The 20,047-nt window shown below is 39.0% G+C and overlaps 1 pseudogene; it reads left to right on the top strand.

Annotated features, from left to right (window-relative positions):
* Positions 1-9,739: 9,739 nt before the first annotated feature.
* LOC132654861 (small ribosomal subunit protein uS4-like) overlaps positions 9,740-20,047 on the top strand; it is a 47,728-nt pseudogene continuing 37,420 nt past the window's right edge.

Here is a 20,047-nt window from a genome sequence, read left to right as displayed (position 1 = left end):
TACTACTAGAAAAAAAGGGTGATGTACTTCAAGGTTTATGATTTCAAAAGTAGATATTTTATCACCAAGCCCTCTTTTATACACTGCTTCACTATTATGTAGTAAGTAAAGGCACTTTCTGGTAAAGAAGAACAAATGTCATGTACATGAAACCAATCTCAACCATCATACACAAGCAATTGAGTATTCCTATCTAAAGTATATTTTTAGTTTGCTAAGGCAGATTCGTCAATTTTATAGCACACTTCAAGGATCCTGGCTTGCAATGATGACTATACTCGCCTTTTGAAGATGTCTTCTAAATCCTGCAAAGACAACAAGAATAGTTAAGATTTCTGAAGACATGGCATACAATGTTTGATTATAAAGTTCAGATAAATGTCAGTCATCATCAAACTGATCCATCCTGCAAATATATTTTCATGTCTCAGAATAAAGCCAACTAAGATTAGCAGAGGAGAAATCTTGATGAACTCACACTGTGAAAGTAACACTGAAGAAGAAAATGCATAGTGATTGTACTTTGCTTTGCAAAGGGGACTTTCCTTGAGCCTGCCTACAAAGCATAGGAATACTTTTTATGGAGAATACTTCAAAACTGTGACTTCACCCCTGACTGGTACCTCATAGCTATAATTCCAGAATTTAGAGTTTTAAGGCCTTATGATAACTGTGAGTTTCAAGCCAGCTAGTACCACAAAAGAAGACCATATATCAAAACCACTATTTCCCAAAGTACCCTCAAAAACACAGCTTTAAAAAGAAGAAATTAGGTAAACTGTGTATAAATAGAGGTGAAATATTTAAGTAGAAGCTCACTGGAATGTTTGGTAACAGGAATAACTGAAAATGGGATTTCAAAGAAGCAAGCTACAAAAACAACAACAACAAAAAAAGATGTGATATTTAATAGGGGATCTACTGACACACTGTCAAAAGCTTGTTCTTTTAAGATCATGGCAAAAACTAGTGTCTCCAGGTTATCCCTAAAAAGGAAATCCACTGACAATAATTGCAGGGAATGTAGACAGCTATCTTAGGTATAAGAGCCAGAGTGTGGGCCTCAGATAACAAAGCCCTTTCATGAACTCCTCCATGCTCACCTGGAGCAGTACCACATATGACTGCTGAGATATTGTCATCAGCTCCCGATACATTTCTTTCAGTTGGTTCCTCTTTTGGACCATCAGAGCTTTACTTTTCCTGAGTTGTTCTAAAATACATTGGGCTTCATTTCTCATACACTCTATATGCTGCTTTTCTTCTTCATAGAGGACTGGATGTAGTTTTCTATACTCTAACCTGATCATTTCTTTCTGAAGAGACACGTAGTCCTGAAGAAAAAGGGACATTCTAGGTCACATTTACAGAACATTTTATCCTCTCAACTGACTTATTCTATGTTTAAATTCGACTAGTGGATCCTGTCAGTGTGCTGCACACTGATTTGCTGTATTTTCAGAAATGGAAATTATTTTATTTCATTCAATTCTTCTTTGTTAATGGCACAATCAATGAACCCATCATTTTCTCTAAGAATTTTTATCAAATTAATGATATCCTGAGCCACCTGAAGAAAAGGTATTCATTGGTAAATCATATTTTCATACAAATTTGAAATTCTGCATGTAGTAATTAAATATCATGACATAGCCATAGAGTCAAGGCACTGTGCTGAACTGTCAGCAAGTCACTCATTAGTCTCAACATTCTCTGCCACAGCCTGGCTATGTTCTCTGAGTGCAGAGTTGTATACCACACTCAGAATTAGAGGCCTGCAGAAAAGGTTTTCCTAGTATCAACACCCATGCCTTATTCTCAACTTTTGAATGAGCAGGTTTGCAAGAGAGCTGCCTCAACCTATTTTCAAGCTGATTTTCAGCATCAGTCTCATACCCACCAGCCACTGAGTTGTCATTCTGTTCTCTGCATTTAGACTCTCCTGATTTTCTTGGAGCTTCTCCCATAAAGATGCCATTAGATTTAGAAATCTCTCCTGTAAAAAGTAAAAAATATCCACTTTAGGTAAATGAATCCTACTGATGAACTCTTAGGCAATGAACACATTACTGTAGGGAGAGTGGAAGGATCACAATATCCTTTATTTTTTACTATTGTTGACTATGAATTTTAGATTTCAGGGAAGAGAAATAAAAAATACAACATAACCCTTTGCTCACTTAAGTGATTTATAAGCCTGACTGTCTGGGTAACTTGTATCTGGTTGGGATTCCCAGATCCTTCTCTCTAGCTAATTCCAATGTATTTTTTTTCTCCAGTCATGGACATTTTTAAGGATATGAATTTACTATGTCATTTTCCAGTGACCTGAGCATAGTGAATCATAAAACTAGAAATTGTCTTTACGTTATTATTTTCTGAAACTGTGTTTACATTTGTGATTACCCTTTCTCCATTAGCTGTTTTAAAAAAGCCTCCATTCAGAATGCAATCGTTTCAACATCATCAGGACAGGAATCTTCCTGTGCTCTCCTAAGCCTCCTCTCTCCAGCTGTCATGTTCTCTCAGAACCATTACTTACCATTTGCCCCTCAGCAGCTGCTTCAATGGGACAGTGTCTGTGACCCTTACCCTTATGCTCCTGAGAGTCAGAGCACCATTGACAGAGGAGCATCCTGTTCTCCTCACAGAAGATCCTCTTTGCCTCCTTGTGGGTCACACACTTGTGCTCCTCAGAGTTCAGGTACTTCATGAGGCTGTCCTGTCTGGCAATGGACACCAGCTTCTTCAGAACAACGTTGGTTCTGAAGTCCTTCTGCTGGGATGGATGCCTACACGTGGGACAGTGGACAGGAACTTGCAGGTCTTCCCAGGAAAGGCAGAGGCAGGCATGACAGAAGCTGTGTCCACAGCTTATGGTGATTGGGTCTGAAAGGCAGCCCAAGCATATGGAGCAAGTGAGCTCTTCCTGGAAAGCCTGTGAGATGCCTGACTCCATTTTCCTGAGGAAAGAAACAAAATTAATATTATTGGGCACTAGAGAAACAAGAAACTTCACAAAATGTGATTCAAGTTGTGATTCAGTTCTCTCTATGGCCAAATTTTTTTTTATGATGAAAAAGAAAATGAAGCTTAGGGTTATAGTTGTTGATAATTCCTGGCACACTTTTCTGTACGGAAACACAGAGGATCTGATGACCTTCTGTGTCTTCCCATCTGCAATTCTCCTGGAGACTTCAGTCCACATTGGTACATTGATTCAAGGCCATAGCCATCTTCGATGTAGAAAAAAACAATGTGGTAGGAAAAATACACTGTAAAGTGACCAAAGTCAATCAACTCCACAGCTGGCCTTTCATTGCAGACGTACGTTAGTAGAACACTTCCTTCTTTTCTATTCAATAAAATAAACCCTACTTCACACCTTGTCCATTAAATGCTTTTGTTTGATATCACATTAAGTTTCCTTTGTTCCACCACTTGCCAAGAATAATACTTTATGATGGCTCATAATTCAAGAGTATTGGCCATCATGCTGTGAAAGAAATGGTGACAGGAGTTCAAAGCAGCTGGTCTCCTGGCATCCAACATCACAGTGGGAAGCAAAGAAAACTTATGTTCAGCTCCTCTTCTGCTTTTTCTTTAGTTTGAGACCATAACCCATGAAATGGTGCAATTATCTCAATAGAATTTATGGTGGAACTTTGCATCTGAAAAATCAAACCCAATAATCATTCACAGACTTGAGAAGTCATTTTCATACCAATCCTAAATAACATCAATTGAATACTAGGAGAACCCTCTGTGGAAATTGTTTGCTTCCCAAAGACACAACTCCTGCCTTGAATTTATGAGGGAAAATCTTGAGACATAAATGAAGCTCTCATGAATATTTGAGACTTAGTTATCTAACTAATAGGGTTCCCATTTTTCATCGGTTTTAATTTTTACAAAAGAAATAATCTTGCTTTGATTGAGGCCAATTTTGTGAAAATAACTTAAGTTCCTGGGATTTGACACTGATAGAGTCAAATGGCTATATAGGTGGTTGAGAAATAACTCAAAATCCAGGACTAACACTCATTTTCAAAGATTAGAAAAAGGAGGTGGCCTTAACTTCTCTGATGGTCATGTTTTCCATGAAGTTAATTTTTTTGTATATTAGACAACTCACCCCATAATGCTTTGGAAGTAAACAGAGATAACTAAAATCAGAGAAACTGAAGATTGCATCAGACTTGAACCAGAATGTACTATTATAAATAGAACGGTGTGATTAATGCTGCCTTTAACTGCATGTAGCCTTCCAACTCAATATCAAGCTCTGTCAGGAATAGCCAATTCTACCAACATGGTAGACTATCAAGCAGCCCAGAAGACTCAATGCAATTCTTACCAAAATTCCAACACAGTTCTGTAGAGACCTTAAAAGAACAATTCTCAACTTCATATAGAAAAATAAAACAGCCAGCATAGCTGAAACAATCCTGTACAATAAAACAAAATACAAGAACCAAAAACTTCCTGAGGTATCACCATCTGTGATATGCTGTATTACAGAGCAATAGTAAGAAATCCCATGTTATTAGTATAAAAACAGAGAAGTTCATGAAAGGAATTGAAGAGTCAGAAATAGACCCAGATACTGGAGTTTTTACAAAGAAGCCAAAACCATTCAACATATTGTGTTGGTCTAACTCAATGTCTGTATGCAGAAGAATGCAAATAGATCTATATTAATCACCCTGCACAAATCTCCACTTCAGGAGGTTCTAAGACCTCAACATAAACCAGAGACACCAAATCTAATGAATAAGAAAGTGAAAAATAGACTTGAACTCATTGATACAGGAAACAACTTCCTAAACAGAATAAAAACAGCTCAGGCATTAAGATCAATAACCAATAAATGGAACCTCATGAAATTGAAAAAGTTCTCCAAGGCAAAGGACACTCTCAATAGCACAAAACAGCAGCCTTCAGAATGAGAAAAGATCTTCATTAACCCTACATCTGACAGAAAGCTAATATCAAAAATATATAAAGAACTCAAGAAATTAAACACCAGCAAACCAAAAAACCCAATTAAAAAATGTGGTATAGAGCTAAACAGAGAGTTCTCAAGAGAGAAATTTCTAATGATCAGTTAACTAAATGTTCAGTGTCCTTAGTCATCAGGGAAATGCAAATCAAAATGACACCAAGATTAGATCTTACACCCATCAGAATGCCTAAGACCAAAAAGTCAAGTGCAGCACATTCTGGCAAGCATGTGGAGCAAGAGGAATGATCCCCCATTGCTGGTGGGAGTGAAAACTTGTACAACTACTGCAGAAATCAATCTGGAGTTTTCTCAGAGAACTGGGAAACATTGTACATCAAGACCCAGATATACCATTCCTAGCTATATACCCTAAAGATGCTCCACTGTACCACAAGGCCACTTGCTCATCTATGTTCATAGCAGGTTTATCCATAATAGTCAGAGGTTGTAAAGAACCTAGATGCCGCTCAACTGAAGAATGGATGATGAAAACGTGGTACACTTGCACAATGGAATACTACTCAGTGATTAAAAAAAGAAAAAATTATTTCTATGCTGTTCCTAAATATCTCTAAATTCTGATATATTTCCAAATAATTTGGAGCATTTAATCATTATATATTATATGTATATCCATTATTTGGAGATGTTAGTCTTGCATCTATGAAGTACATACAAAAGAAAACACTCTTAAAATATTTTATAATTTGGCAAAGCACAAAATTGAAAAGTATCTTGTAACAATCCCCCAGATCATCACATCAGACTATCTAGAATGTTCATTATGACAAATCTAAAAATATCCATAATTTTAACCCACATTATATAGGAAGAAAGATGACCAAATGGCAACTAAATCACTGTTTTTTTTTTTTTTTTGTTAAACAGTAAAAAATGTTAATTCTAAACAGAACCTTCAGATTTGTAATTAATTAAAAATAAAAAACATAATGTACTTTTCCCTTGTGAATTTCTCACTGACCCAAGAAATTTTCTCAGGCCTCAGCAGTGTTTGGTAGAAATGCACTAATATTAGCTCAGCTCTGGGGTCAAATTCTCAATGTGTGGAGGTGATAGATCTAGCAGGGTCTGGAGCTAGTAAGTTTGGAAACACACTCTGTCTAGTCTGGAGAACAATGAACCTGGTTAGTCCCTGGAGTCTCCTTTTATGGAGTCTCTGAAGACCACACCCACTTCTTCCCCTGGTTGCTTTCACTAATGCTTCCAATAGTGAGTTCTAGTAGATTGAATCAACCTTGTTTCCAATCTGCACAAGCAAATATCCACAACAAGTTTTCCTGAGTTACTGTTTAGCTGGGTGGAGGCTCACACCTTTAATCCCAGAGTCCTAGGTCCTTGGCTGATGAAGCAGGAAATTTTTAGTTCAAGGCCTGCTAAATTATACAGTAGGAACTTTGCTTTTTTATAAAAAAAAAGTGCATAATTTACAATAATATTTTACAGTGCTCATATTTTGTTTTGAATCATGTAATAGATGATGGTGTCATCCATCTCTGATTCAAGCAAATACCAAGAATAAAATGTTAAGATCTTCAAGAATTCCATCTTTGTTTTGATCACATTCATCTGAAAGGTTACTTCTTCCAGCCATCCCCATTCCCTACTCACTTAACTTTATTTTCTTAAAAAAAGTATAAAAAAAAAGACATAAATCTCATTCTGTTTACTTTGACTCTGTAGCATGACTTTGGAGTTCAAGGATTCCTAGCTCCCCAGCTGTCTAGAGTTCATGTTGACCAGACAGAGAATTGTCTGTTAATGCTGTAGATGTATAGTTAAAAACCTACCACATCTCAATCAGGTACTTTTTCACATGGATGCTGAGTTTGTATATTTCATGTTTTTAGCTGAAATAAAATTGCTTCACTTTCCCATTCTCTTCCCTTCTTACAGATCCTTTATATAGGCAGCCACAAGAGAGAAGTTTTGGGTAAGGTTTTAGGTAGATCCTCACACCTGGAAAGGTCTGGGTTTGGGTGGGTCTTTCTGCTTCAAATACTTCAATCAAGAAAAATCCCTCCCAAGAAAAATTCCAGCTGGGCAGGTGTAGTGGTGCATGCCTGTAATCCTAATACTCAGGGAGGCAGAGGCAGTCAGATCTCTGAGTTTACGGCCAACATGGTATCCAAAGTGAGTAAAGGACAGCCTGTCTCAAAAAGAAAGAGAAAGAGAAAGAGAAAGAGAAAGAGAAAGAGAAAGAGAAAGAGAAAGAGAAAGAGCAAGAGAAAGAGCAAGAGCAAGAGCAAGAGCAAGAGCAAGAGAAAGAGAAAGAGAAAGAGAAAGAGAAAGAGAAAGAGAAAGAGAAAGAGAAAGAGAAAGAGAAAGAGAAAGAGAAAGAGAAAGAGAAAGAGAAAGAGAAAGAGAAAGAGAAAGGTAGATTCCAACCTCCTGGGTTTTAGTTAACTCCAGATGCCGTCAAATTGACAAGCAAGACTAAAGAATAGACATCATGAGGGCTGACCACTTTGTGCTAGGTGATCAGTTAGAGAGCTCATCCCTCAAAGAGGCTAATTCTTCATCTAGGGGTGGGACTTTTTCAAAATTTTCCACTACCACATCAATACGTCCATTGTTCTGGTCTTGTTTATGCAGGCATTTCTAGAAGAGGCAGTTTCACTGCAGACTTCCTGGTATTCTGGCTCTCTCTAGCTTTCTCACCCTCTTCTAAAATGTTTCTGGAGCCAATGATGCAGGGGTTAGGATATAGGGGTATCTCTTGGGTCTGGGATCCCCATGATCTGTTGGGTTTTACAGTCTGTCCAGCTGTGGTATTCCTTGAGTGTCTCTTCTACGTTCTTGTAAATAAGCATTACTAGGCTTTTTGTTTGTTTTTACTAGACTTGCAATCTAATGTTTTGTTTACTTTTATAGTTAATCAAATCAATATTAATTTAATGTTGTTTCAAGAATTATGATACCAAAAGAGGACTGGAAGGAAAAGAGTGTTTAGCACTATTTTATGTGACCTGCTGGTTTTTTACATTGAGATATGTTTAGTATTTAGAGAGCCCAAGGAACTGTATGAGTATGTTGAGACAGACTCCAACGAGTGTGTACTAATGATGAGAAAGAGGTTAAAATTACATGTAACTCATCCATTGAATTCTCAACTATGACACTAGATTTGTCATCTGATGAAGATTTCTTATATATGTAAAATTTATTTGAGTCCTGTAGCTAGAAATGTGGTTCAGATAAGAACTGCAAGAATTCCATGGATGAAAGTCAGGAAGTATGCTTTCATTGATGCTGTAGCTTCTTCTGGTAAGTGGATTAAAATCAATGATGTAACAGAAATTCCCTTATGGCAGAGCAGGTGCTGGAGATCCTCCCTTTCCCTTAGTAAATTACTTCTCATCTAGAATGACAAGTTCCAAATCCTGGAACAAACATCTCAACCCTAGTTGAACAGGTAGCTTCTGCCCTGGAGAATCCTCGAGTGGGGGGGGGTCGAGATGGTTCAGTTTGTTTAAACAAAGGTATGGCAAAGTTTTAGGGTGGATCCTCAGAGTGTAAATGATCTGGTTTTAGGTTGGTCTCCCTGCTTCCAATTATTCAATCAAAAAAAATATGTCTCAGGCTAAATTTCCCAAGCTCTTGCATTTTAGTTAATTTAATCAAGTTGTAATCAAGTTGATAAGCAAGAATAACCATCCCAAGGGCTGAACACTTTGTATTGTGTCATCACTTAGAAAGATCATCCCTGAGAGAGGCTAATTTCTTGGTCTAGTAGTGAGTCCCTTCCAAAATTCTTCCTTCCACATCAACACATTCATTATTTTGTTCTTATTTATGCAATCGTTTTAAGACAGGCTGTTTCACATCACACTTTCTTGTATTTTGCCTCTCAGAATCTCTCTGCCCCACCATCCACACTATTTGTGGAGCCACTGAGGCTGTAGTTATGGGATATAGATATCTGTTGGCGTTGGGATCACCATGATCTATAGACATTTTCCCTTGTAACCAGATGTGATTTGCAGTGATGATCTCCATTTGTTGTAAAGAGAGACTTCTCTGATGAGAAGTAGACGCTCATATCCCTATGGTTATATATTCAAATATTTTGTCATTCTTGACTCTCTTTCAGATCCTAGGTCCAGGTTATACTTTAGCAATTTGAACAGACACAAAAGACTGAAAATTTGGCCACTTAGGTGTATGTGAGATTTACAAGTGTATGAGAGCAGAGACAATGCCACGATCATTTTGAGGTATATCAGTGTTCTTCTTTTCCAGTAGTTTTATCCAGGACAGTCTTGTCCACCTGGCTGATGTGTACATTGCTTACAAGACAAGTGGGTCTTCTAGGATGTAATGACTATTGTCACCCTGTGCTGTTCTTTACTCTGTCTTTACTGTTCTTTTCTCTGGTAGAGAAATAGGCAGAATAGCTATTTGCAAGTCCAGGTAGTCTCACTTATTATGGCATGCACACTGGTGCTAGTCAAAGCTGGTGAATGAGCATTTACAGAATCATTGTCCTATCCAGAGTTTCTACTCCCAGGAAATGTTGATGGGAAGCACCCAACACTGTTCTGGAAACTCAGGGTGGAAACACCTCGCTAACTCTAACTGCATATTATTGATTCCTGTTAAATTGATTTCTTCTTTTATGCTGCAGTTGCCAACTAGGATAGAGTTTGTGTGTGTGTGTGTGTGTGTGTGTGTGCGTGCACACACATGTGTGTGTTCCTTGTCTTTAAAATATCCATGCACCTGTCTTACTCAGAGGGATCAGTTCATAGACTCAGTGGGCATAGAGAAGTCAGCAGGCAGGTTGCCATAATTTGTGTTTGTCACAAAACCTATGTGACCCCACAAAGACCCTTTGAGAAATTGTTCTCAACCAGGAAATGATGTTGATCATAGAATATGGGTTTCATAACAAGCGTGAGGTGTAGTGGGTCAAGTTTACCTTGGGCAAGATTTGCAAGACTGCCTGGTAGTCGTTGACAATGGACAAAAAGGACCCCCAGAGCATCTTTTTGAAGGCAATATTCTACTGAGGTGACTTGTTCGATTTGGAGTGCATTTTTTTATACATCAGTTTATGTTTTATGTTATATAATTAATGTACTAAAGATGATAACATTTCATAGGGATTTCTTTTTGAATAATTATTAAAATACTAGTTTTTATTAATTAATTAAATTAAAATCTCAGTCATAGGTCCCTCCCTCCTTTCCTTAGGGGATATAGGATTATTTAATTGGTTTACCTGCTCTTGATTCAGCTTTGGCATGTGGAATAGTTTGAAGAGTATTGGTGTTAGCTCTTCTTTGAAGGTCTGGTAGAATTCGGCACTGAAACCATCTGGCCCTGGGCTTTTTTTGCATGGTAGACTTTTGATGACAGCTTCTATTTCCTTAGGGGATATAGGACTATTTAATTGGTTTGCCTGGTCTTGATTCAGCTTTGGCATGTAGAATTGGTCAAGAAAATTGTTCATTTCATTTAGATTTTCAAATTTTGTGGCATATGAACTTTGGAAGTCAAGCCTAATTATTGTTTGGATTTCTTCAGTGTTTGTGGTTATGTCCCTCTTTTTGTTTTGGATTTTGTTGATTTGAATAGTTTCTCTCTGACTTTTAGTTAGTTTGGCTAAGGGTTTGTCTATCTTGTTGATTTTCTCAAAGAACCAGCTCTTGGTTTTATTGATTCTTTGAATTGTGTTATTTGTTTCTAATTTATTGATTTCAGCCCTGAGTTTGATTATATCCAGCCATCTACTCCTCTTTGGTGTGTCTGCTTCTTTTATTTCTAGGGCTTTTAAGTGAGCCATTAAGTTGCTTACATGAGATGTTTCGAATTTCTTTTTGAAGGCACTTAGTGCTATGAACTTTCCTCTTCGCACTGCTTTCATTGTGTCCCATAAGTTTGGGTATGTTGTGCCTTCATTTTCATTGAATTCTAGGAAGTCTTTAATTTCTTTCTTTATTTCTTCTCTGACCCAGCTGTCATTTAGAAGCAGGTTGTTCAGTTTCCATGTGTGTGTAGGCCTTTTGCTATTTTTGTCATTGAGGTCCAGTTTTAGTCCAAGGTGATCAGACAGGATACCAGAGATTATTTCAATCTTCTTGTATCTGTTGAGGCTTGCTTTGTGACCAACTATGTGGTCTATTTTGGAGAAGGTTCCATGAGGTGCTGAAAAGAAGGTAAATTCTTTTGAGTTTGGGTGAAAGGTTCTGTAGATGTCCGTGAGGTCCATTTGATTCATGACCTCTGTCAGAGTTATTGTTTCTTTGTTTAATTTCTGTTTTGTTGACCTGTCCTTTGTTGAGAGTGGGGTGTCAAAGTCTCCCACTATTAATATGTGGGGGTCTATGTGTGGTTTAAGTTTTATTAAAGTTTATTTTACAAATGTGGGTGCCCTTGCATTTGGGGCATAGATGTTCAGGATTGTGATATCTTCCTGGTGGATTTTTCCCTTGATGTGTATGAAGTGTCCTTCTCTATCTCTTTTGATTGGTTTTGGTTGAAAATCTACTTTATTAGATATTAGAATGGCTCTTCCTGCTTGCTTCTTGGGTCCATTTGCTTGGAAAACCATCTTCCAGCCCTTTACTCCCAGGCAATATCTATCTTTGTGATTTAAGTGTGTTTCTTGTATGCAACAGATTATTGGGTCTTGTTTATGCATCCATTCTGCTAGTCTGTGTCTTTTTATTGGAGAATTGAGTCTGGCAACACTGTCATGAATGGATGATACTGAAGAGAACATGATGAATGTGTTTAATATGGTAACTCAGTGCTTTGTGTTTTCATGTGTCATAGAGATGTAATGAAGTGGTATAATTGGCAATCAGTTGCATCTCACTAAATAGCTTGATTTGATATGAACATATATATATATATATATATATATATATATATATATATATATATATGATTTGATGTTCTGTGATTCTGTATGTTGCTCCTTATTATCCATTTGTCATTTCATCTTACAGGACTGCATTCTATAGGAAATATACAATATAGAGATTCTAGGTAATGTAACAACAAGGATATTTACTTAAAAAGAGACACTCTAGTGTGCCTGTAAAGTGATTATGGGGTTTTAGGCCATGGCAGATATGTACAGAGTGGGAAACAACTTTGTGGCATCTTCTTTTGCCATCTTTTCTTTTTATTTTATTATTATTTTTTTATTTATTTATCAGTTACATTTTATTAACTCTGTATCCCAGCCGTGTCCCGATCCCTCATTCCCTCCCAGTCCCTCCCTCCCTCCCTCATCTCCACCGTGCCCCTTTCCAAGTCCACTGATAGGGGGGACCTCCTCCCCATTCATCTGATCCTGTTTTATCAGGTATCTTCAGGACTGGCTGCAAAGCCCTCCTCTGTGGCCTAACAGGACTGCTCCTCCCTTCGGGGGTGGGGAGACCAAAGAGCCAGTCATTGAGTTCCTGTTAGAAATAGTCCTTGTTCCCCTCACTTTGGGAAACCAATTGGTTACTGAGCTACCACAGGCTACATCTGAGAGGAAGTTCTAGGTTATATCCATACATGGTCCTTGGTTGAATGTCAGTCTCAGAAAAGACCCTGTGCCCAGATATATTTGGTCCTTGTGGAGCTCTTATCCTTTCCCCATCAGACTAACTCCCCTTCTTTCTTATGATTCCCTGTACTCTGCCAAAGGTTTGGTCATGAGTCTTTGCTTTGAAAACACCGCTAGTTAGAGTCTTTCAGATGCGCTCAGTAGACTCCTGTCATAGGTTCAATGCACATCCCATCTGTCTTTCTAAATGAGGATTGATCATCTTACCCCATGTCCGCTCAATTGATTATATTTTTTAGGTGTATAGATTTCATTCTCATGGGTGTAAGGTGAAATCTCAGGGTTGTTTTGATTTGCATTTCCCTAATGGCTAATGAGGTTGAGCACTTCTTTAAATGCTCCTCTGCCATTCGATATTCCTCTACAGAGAGTTCTCTGTTTAGCTCTGTTCCCCACTTTTTAAGTGGATTACTTGGTTTGCTGCTTTTCAGCTTCTTTAATTCTTTGTATATACTGGATATGAGTCTCGGTCAGATAAAGGGTTGGTGAAGATTCTTTCCCAATCTGTAGGCAGTCACTTTGTTTTGGTGATGGTCTCCTTTGCTTTGCAGAAGCTTTTCAGTTTCATGAGGTCCCATGTATTGATTGTTGCTCTTAGAGCCTGTGCTGTTGGTGTTCTATTCAGGAAGTTTTCTCCTGTACCAATGAGTTCCAGGGTATTCCCCACTTTTTTTTCTAGCCAATTTAATGTGTCAGGTTTTAGGTTGAGGTCTTTGATCCACTTGGACTTCAGTTTTGTGCAGGGTAATAAGTATGGATCTATTTTTATTTTTCTACATGTAGACATCCAGTTGGACCAGCACCATTTGTTGAAGATGTTATCTTTTTTCCATTGTATGGTTTTGGCGTCTTTGTCAAAGATCAGGTGTCCATAAGTCTGTGGGTTTATTTCTGGGTCCTCTGTTCGGTTCCTTTGATCCACCATTGTGTTTCTATGCCAACACCATGCAGTTTTTAAAACTGTTGCAATTTTTTTCATACAAGTCTTTGACTTCCTTGGTTAGGGTTACTCGGAGGTACCTTATGTCATTTGTGGCTATTGTGAAGGGTGTTGTTTTCCTAATTTCTTTCTCAACCCTTTTGTCTTTTGTATACAGGAGTGCTATTGATTTTTTTTTTGAGTTAATTTTGTATCCGGCCACTTTGCTGAAGGTGTTTATCAGCTGTAGGAGTTCCCTGGTAGAGTTTTTGGGGTCACTCACGTATACTATCATATCATCTGCAAATAGTGATAATTTGACTTCTTCCTTTCCAATTTGTATCCCCTTGATCTCCTTCAACTGTCTTATTGCTCTAGCAAGGACTTCTAGAACTATGTTGAAGAGATATGGAGAGAGTGGGCAGCCTTGTCTTGCCCCTGATTTCAGTGGGATTGCTTTAAGTTTCTCTCCGTTCAGTTTGATGTTGGCTATATGTTTGCTGTATATCGCCTTTACTATGTTTAGATATGTGCCTTGTATCCCTGATCTCTCCAATACTTTAAACATGAATGGATGTTAGATTTTGTCAAATGCTTTTTCAGCGTCTAGGGAGATTATCATGTGTTTTTTTTTCTTTCAGTTTGTTAATATGGTGGATCACATTGATGGATTTCCATATAGTGAACCACCCCTGCATACCTGGGATGAAGCCTACTTGGTCATGGTGGATGATATCTTTGATGTGTTCTTGTATTCGGTTTGTGAGTATTTTGTTGAGTATTATTGCATCAATGTTCATAAGGGAGATTGGCCTGAAGTTCTCTTTTTTGGTTGGGTCTTTGTGAGGTTTAGTTACCAAGGTGACTGTGGCTTCATAGAATGAGTTTGGTAATGCTGCTTTTGTTTCAATTTTGTGGAATAGTTTGAAGAGAACTGGAGTTAGCTCTTTTTTGAATGTTTGGTAGAATTCTGCGCTGAAACCATCAGGTCCTGGGCTCTTTTTGGATGGGAGAATTTCGATGACTGCTTCTATTTCCTTGGGGGATATAGGACTATTTAATTGATTTACCTGGTCCTGATTTAGCTTTGGTAAGTGGAATCGATCAAGAAAATTGTCCATTTTATTTAAATTTTCAAATTTTGTTGCATATAGACTTTTGAAGTAAGTCCTAATGATTGGTAGGATTTCCTCAGTGTCTGTAGTTATGTCCCCCTTTTCATTTCTGATTTTGTTGATTTGGATGGTGTCTTGCTGCCTTTTAGTTAGCTTGGCTAAGGGTTTGTCTATCTTGTTGCTATTCTCAAAGAACCAGCTCTTGGTTTCATTGATTCTTTGAATTGTTTTATTTGTTTCTAATTGATTGATTTCAGCCCTGAGTTTGATTATTTCCAGCTGTCTGCTCCTTCTTGGTATGTCTGCTTCTTCTTTTTCTAGGGTTTTGAAGTGAGCCATTAAGTTGCTTGAATGCACTGTCTCGAATTTCTTCTTGAAGGCACTTAGTGCTATGAACTTTCCTCTTAGCACTGCTTTTATTGTGTCCCACAAGTTTGGGTATGTTGTGTCTTCATTTTCATTGAGTTCTAGGAAGATTTTAATTTCTTTCTTTATTTCTTTCCAGACCCAGATGTCTTTTAGTAGCAAGTTGTTCAGTTTCCATGTATGTGTAGGCTTTTTGCTATTTCTGTTGTTGTTGAGTTCCAGCTTTATTCCGATGGTGATCAGACAGGATAGAAGGGATTATTTCAATCTTCTTGTATCTGTTGAGGCTTGCTTTGTGACCAACTATGTGGTCTATTTTGGAGAAGGTTCCATGAGGTCCTGAGAAGAAGGTAAATTCTTTTGTGTTTGGGTGTAAGGTTCTTTAAATGTCTGTTAGGTCCATTTGATTCATGACCTCTGTTAGAGATATTGTTTCTTTGTTTAATTTCTGTTTAGTTGACCTGTCCTTTGTTGAGAGTGGAGTGTTGAAGTCTCCCACTATTAGTATCTATGTGTGGTTTAAGTTTTATCAATGTTTCTTTCATAAATGTTGGTGCCCTTGTATTTCGGGCATAGATGTTCAGGATTGTGATGTCTTCCTGGTGGAATTTTCTCTTGATGAGTATGAAGTGTCCTTCCCCATCTCTTTTGATTAATTTTGGTTGAAAGACTATTTTATCAGATATTAGAATGGCTACTTCTGCTTGCTTCTTGTGTCCATTTGCTTGAAAAGCCATCCTCCATCCCTTTACCCTCAGGTAATGTCTATCTTTGTGACTTAGGCATGTTTCTTGTATACAACAGATTGCTGGGTTTTGTTTATGCATCCATTCTGTTAGTCTGAGTCTTTTATTGGAGAATTAAGTCCATTAATATTGAGAGAGATTAATGACCAGTGGCTGTTAGATCCTTTGAATTTGATGTTGGCTGTGGTCATACTGTTGTGTGCTTGGTTGCTTTTTGTTTTACTGTAGTGGGGTTATTTATTTCCTGTATTTTCTTGAATGTAGCTAGCTTTCTTGGGTTGTATTTTCCCTTCCAGTGTCTTCTGTAATGCTGGATTTGTTTGTAGGTATTGTTGAAATTTGTTTTTGTCATTGAATATCTTGTTTTCTCTGTCTATGAGGACTGAGAGTTTTGCAGTGTATAGTAGCCTGGGCTGACATCTGTGTTCTCTTAGGGTCTGCATGATATCCGTCCAGGCCCTTCTGGCTTTCATAGTCTCTGTTGAAAAGTCAGGTGTGATTCTAATGGGTTTGCCATTATATGTTACTTGGCCTTTTTCCCTTGCAGCTTTTAGTATTTTTTCTTTGTTCTGTATACTGACTGTTTTGATTATTATGTGGTGGGAGGATTTTCTTTTCTGGTCTAATTTCTTGGGTATTCTATAGGTCTCTTGTATTCTTATTGGCCTCTCCTTTAAGTTGGGGAAATTTTCTTCAATGATTTTGTTGAAAATATTTTCTGGGCCTTGGTGCAGGGAATCTTCTTTTTCCTCTATTCCTATTATTCTTAGGTTTTGTCTTTTTATGTTGTCTTGAATTTCGTGGACGGTCTGTGTCAGGAATTTTTTAGATTTAACATTTTCTTTGACAGATACATGTATTTCTTCCATTGTATTTTCCACACCTGAGATTCTTTCTTCCATTTCTTGTAGCCTATTGGTTATGCTAACCTCTGTAGTTCCTGTTTTCTTCCCTAAGTTCTTTCTCTCCACAATTTCTTCCATTTGTGTTTTTTTTTTTTAATTTTTCCAATTCTATCGTCAGGTCTTGAGCTATTTTGTTGGTTTCCTTCCCCTGTCTGACTGTATTTTCATGTTTTTCTGTCAATTCCTTCAGCTGTTTGTTTGAACAATCCACTGTTTCTTTTATTTCATTCAGTGATTTAAGCATTTCCTCTCTAAAGGCCACAGACTGTTTGGCTGCAGCTTCTCGTATTTCATCATGGAAGGCCATAATCTCCTTGTCTTTAATTTCCTCCATTTCTTTACGGATAGCCATGATCTGTTTCTTTTTATCTTCCTCTAATTCTTTTTGTATTTTATTTGTTTCTTCTGTTATCTTCTTCATGAGCATAGATGTTAGGTCATCTCCTTGAATTTCAATTATGCTGGGGTGTCTAGGGCTATTTGCCCCTGGATAACTGGGTTCTGGAGATGCCATATTGCTCTGGCTTTTGTTGGTTGAACTTTTACGCTGTCCTCTACCCATTGGGCTATCTTAGTTGTTTGAATTTAGTTTCTGGTTGTTCCTGGACCCTTGTACTGGAGAGAATCCCTTTGGCAGGAAGATGGGTTTTCCTGAAGGAAACCTTCCCAGCTTTTTGGGTATGTCCAGTGTTTTTCAGGAGTTGCTACAGCTCACCTCAGGCATAGAGACCTGGGTTGTAACTGTGGTCCTGATTAGTCAAGAGGGCTGTCCTCTCACTGGGAGAAGTCCTGGAGACAGCTGTCCTCCTTCTGGGTTTCTTCCTGTAAATTTAGTGATCAGCTGCTGTAACCTGTGTGTCCCGTTTGGTCGGTTCTGTTAGGGATAACTGGTTGCTCCTTGGAGCAATGTCTGGGGTTGATCACAGGGTTCCCGGTCTTTTGTAGGTCTGAGGTTGGGGCTCTGTGCCCCAGAACCCAAGAGGTAATCTGTGGCGGGTGAGTACTGCTCTGGTGTCTTGGGGCACACAGTTCTGCCTGTAAGGTGTAGTTGGTACAAAGCAGGCCTCTGGGCTGGCAGAGCGTGCGCCCACCTGCTAGTTTGCGGGAGCTGAGTTTCCAATCACTCTGTACTCCCTGTTTAGGCCCAGATCTGTGATGGCTGGGCTTACTCACCTGTTTGCGATCTGCAGGCTACTAGACTTTCCCTAGGTGACCCCAGCAGCACAGTTTCTTCCTTCCCTGTGGGGTCCTCTCTGGACAGGGGTTCCCAGTCCCTGTTGTACTGGGGCATGCAGCTTGTCTGTACCACTGAGCTGAGCGCGCAGCTCTCTGTGCAGCAGGATCTCAGTTGTGTTGGTGGTGGGTACCTGCAGTCCTAGAGACCTTCAGGGGAAAGACTGGGTGACCCATGATCAGACTGGCAACTTTGCTTCCCCGTGGGGTTTTCTTGCAACTGGGACTCCCAGTCTCAGGCACCCTTGTGCCCACCGATCAGCCTGGGAAAGTGATTGGGACATGCAAGCTTGCTGCTCCAGCCCGGGGACCCAAAGCCCGAGTTACCGGGGATTTCTTCTGGGTTCTGGCTGGGTAGCCGTGAGTGGACCGGACCGATTCCCACACCATGGGAGCCTCCCCTCATCTGGGAAACACAATCGATGTAGTTTCAAGGCCCGGAGTTCAGTCTCCTGGTCTCTGCAGGGAGAGTGCTGTCCTGTTTTCTCAGATGCGATGCTCTCCCGGCGCCGCCATCTTGGCTTCCCCTATATATTATTTATTTATATATTATTTAATTTTTTTTTATTTTTTATTTTTATTTATTTTTTTATACTTAATTCAATTTGTTTCCCCCCATAAGCCACTCTCTCCTGCCCTCCCGATCTCAAGCTCCCACCCCTTCTTCAGGCATGCTCCTCCCCAAGTCCACTGATAGGGACTGCTTTCTTCTGATCTTAGTCTATCAGATCACATCAGAAGTGGCTGCATTGTCATCTTCTATGGCCTGGTAAGACTGCTCTCCCCTCAGGTGATCAAACAGCAGCAGGCCAATCATCTCATGTCAGAGGCAGTCCCTTTTCCCATTACTACAGAACCCACGTAGACACTAAACTGCCATGAATTACATCTGCGCGGGGGTTTAGGTTATCTCCATGCCTGGTACTCGGTTGGAGTATGGGTCTCTGGGAAGACCCCTGTGTTCAAATTTTCTGGTTCTGTTGCTCTCCTTGTGGGGTTCCTGTCCTCTCCATAACCTACTATTTCCCACTTCTTACATAAGATTCCATACACACTGCCCAACACTTGGCCATAAAGTCTCAGCATCTGCTTTGATAGTCTGCAGGGCAGAGGCTTTCAGAGACTCTCTGTAGCAGGTTCCTAGGTTGTTTTCTGCTTTCTTCTTCTTCTGATGTCCATCCTCTTTGCCTTTTCAGGATGGGGATTGAGCGTTTTAGTCAGGGTCCTCTCTCTTGATTAGTTTCTTTAGATGTACAGATTTTAGTAGGTTTATCCTATAAGCCTATATGAGTGAGTATATACCGTGTGTGTCTTTCTGCTTCTGGGACAGCTCACTCAGGATGATCCTCTCCAGGTCCCACCATTTACCTGCAAATTTCATGATTCCTTATTTTTCATTGCATAGTAATACTCTATTTATTGTATAGATGTACCACAATTTCTGCATCCATTCTTCAGTTGAGTGGGAGACACCTGGGCTGTTTCCAGCTCCTGGCTATTACAAACAAGGCTGATACAAACATGGCTGAGCAAATGTCCTTATTGTGTACTTGAGCCTCTTTTGGATATATGCCTAGGAGTGGTATGGCTGGATCTTGAGGAAGCAGTATCCCTAGTTGTCTGAGAAAATGACAAATTGATTTCCAGAGTGGTTGTACAAGTTTACATTCCCACCAGCAGTGCAGGAGGGTTCCCCTTTCTCCACAACCTCTCCTGTATGTGTTTTCACTTGAGTTTTTCATCTTGGCCATTCTGATGGGTGTAAGGTGAAATCTCAGGGTTGTTTTCATTTGCATTTCCCTGATGGCTAATGAGGTTGAGCATTTCTTTAAGTGTTTCTCTGCCATTCAATATTCCTCCACAGAAAATTCTGTTTAGCTCTGTTCCCAATTTTTTTAATTGGATTACTTGGTTTTCTGCTTTTCAGCTTCCTTAGTTCTTTATATATGCTGTATATTAGCCCTCTGTCAGATAAAGGGTTAGTGAAGATTCTTTCCCAATCTGTAGGCAGTCGTTTTGTTTTGATGATGGTTTCCTTTGCCTTACAGAAGTTTTTTAGTTTCAGTTTCTTTTATTTCTTTCTGTGATTTAATTATTTCTTCTCTGAAGGCCACAAACTATTTAGCTTGTATCTTCCCGTATTTCTTCATGGATGGCCATAATCTGCTTGTCT

This window comes from Meriones unguiculatus, chromosome 6, assembly GCF_030254825.1.
Source record: "Meriones unguiculatus strain TT.TT164.6M chromosome 6, Bangor_MerUng_6.1, whole genome shotgun sequence".
Lineage (NCBI taxonomy): Eukaryota > Metazoa > Chordata > Mammalia > Rodentia > Muridae > Meriones > Meriones unguiculatus.
Note: the sequence above shows the minus strand (reverse complement) of the source record. Positions and strands in the feature narration are given on the sequence as shown.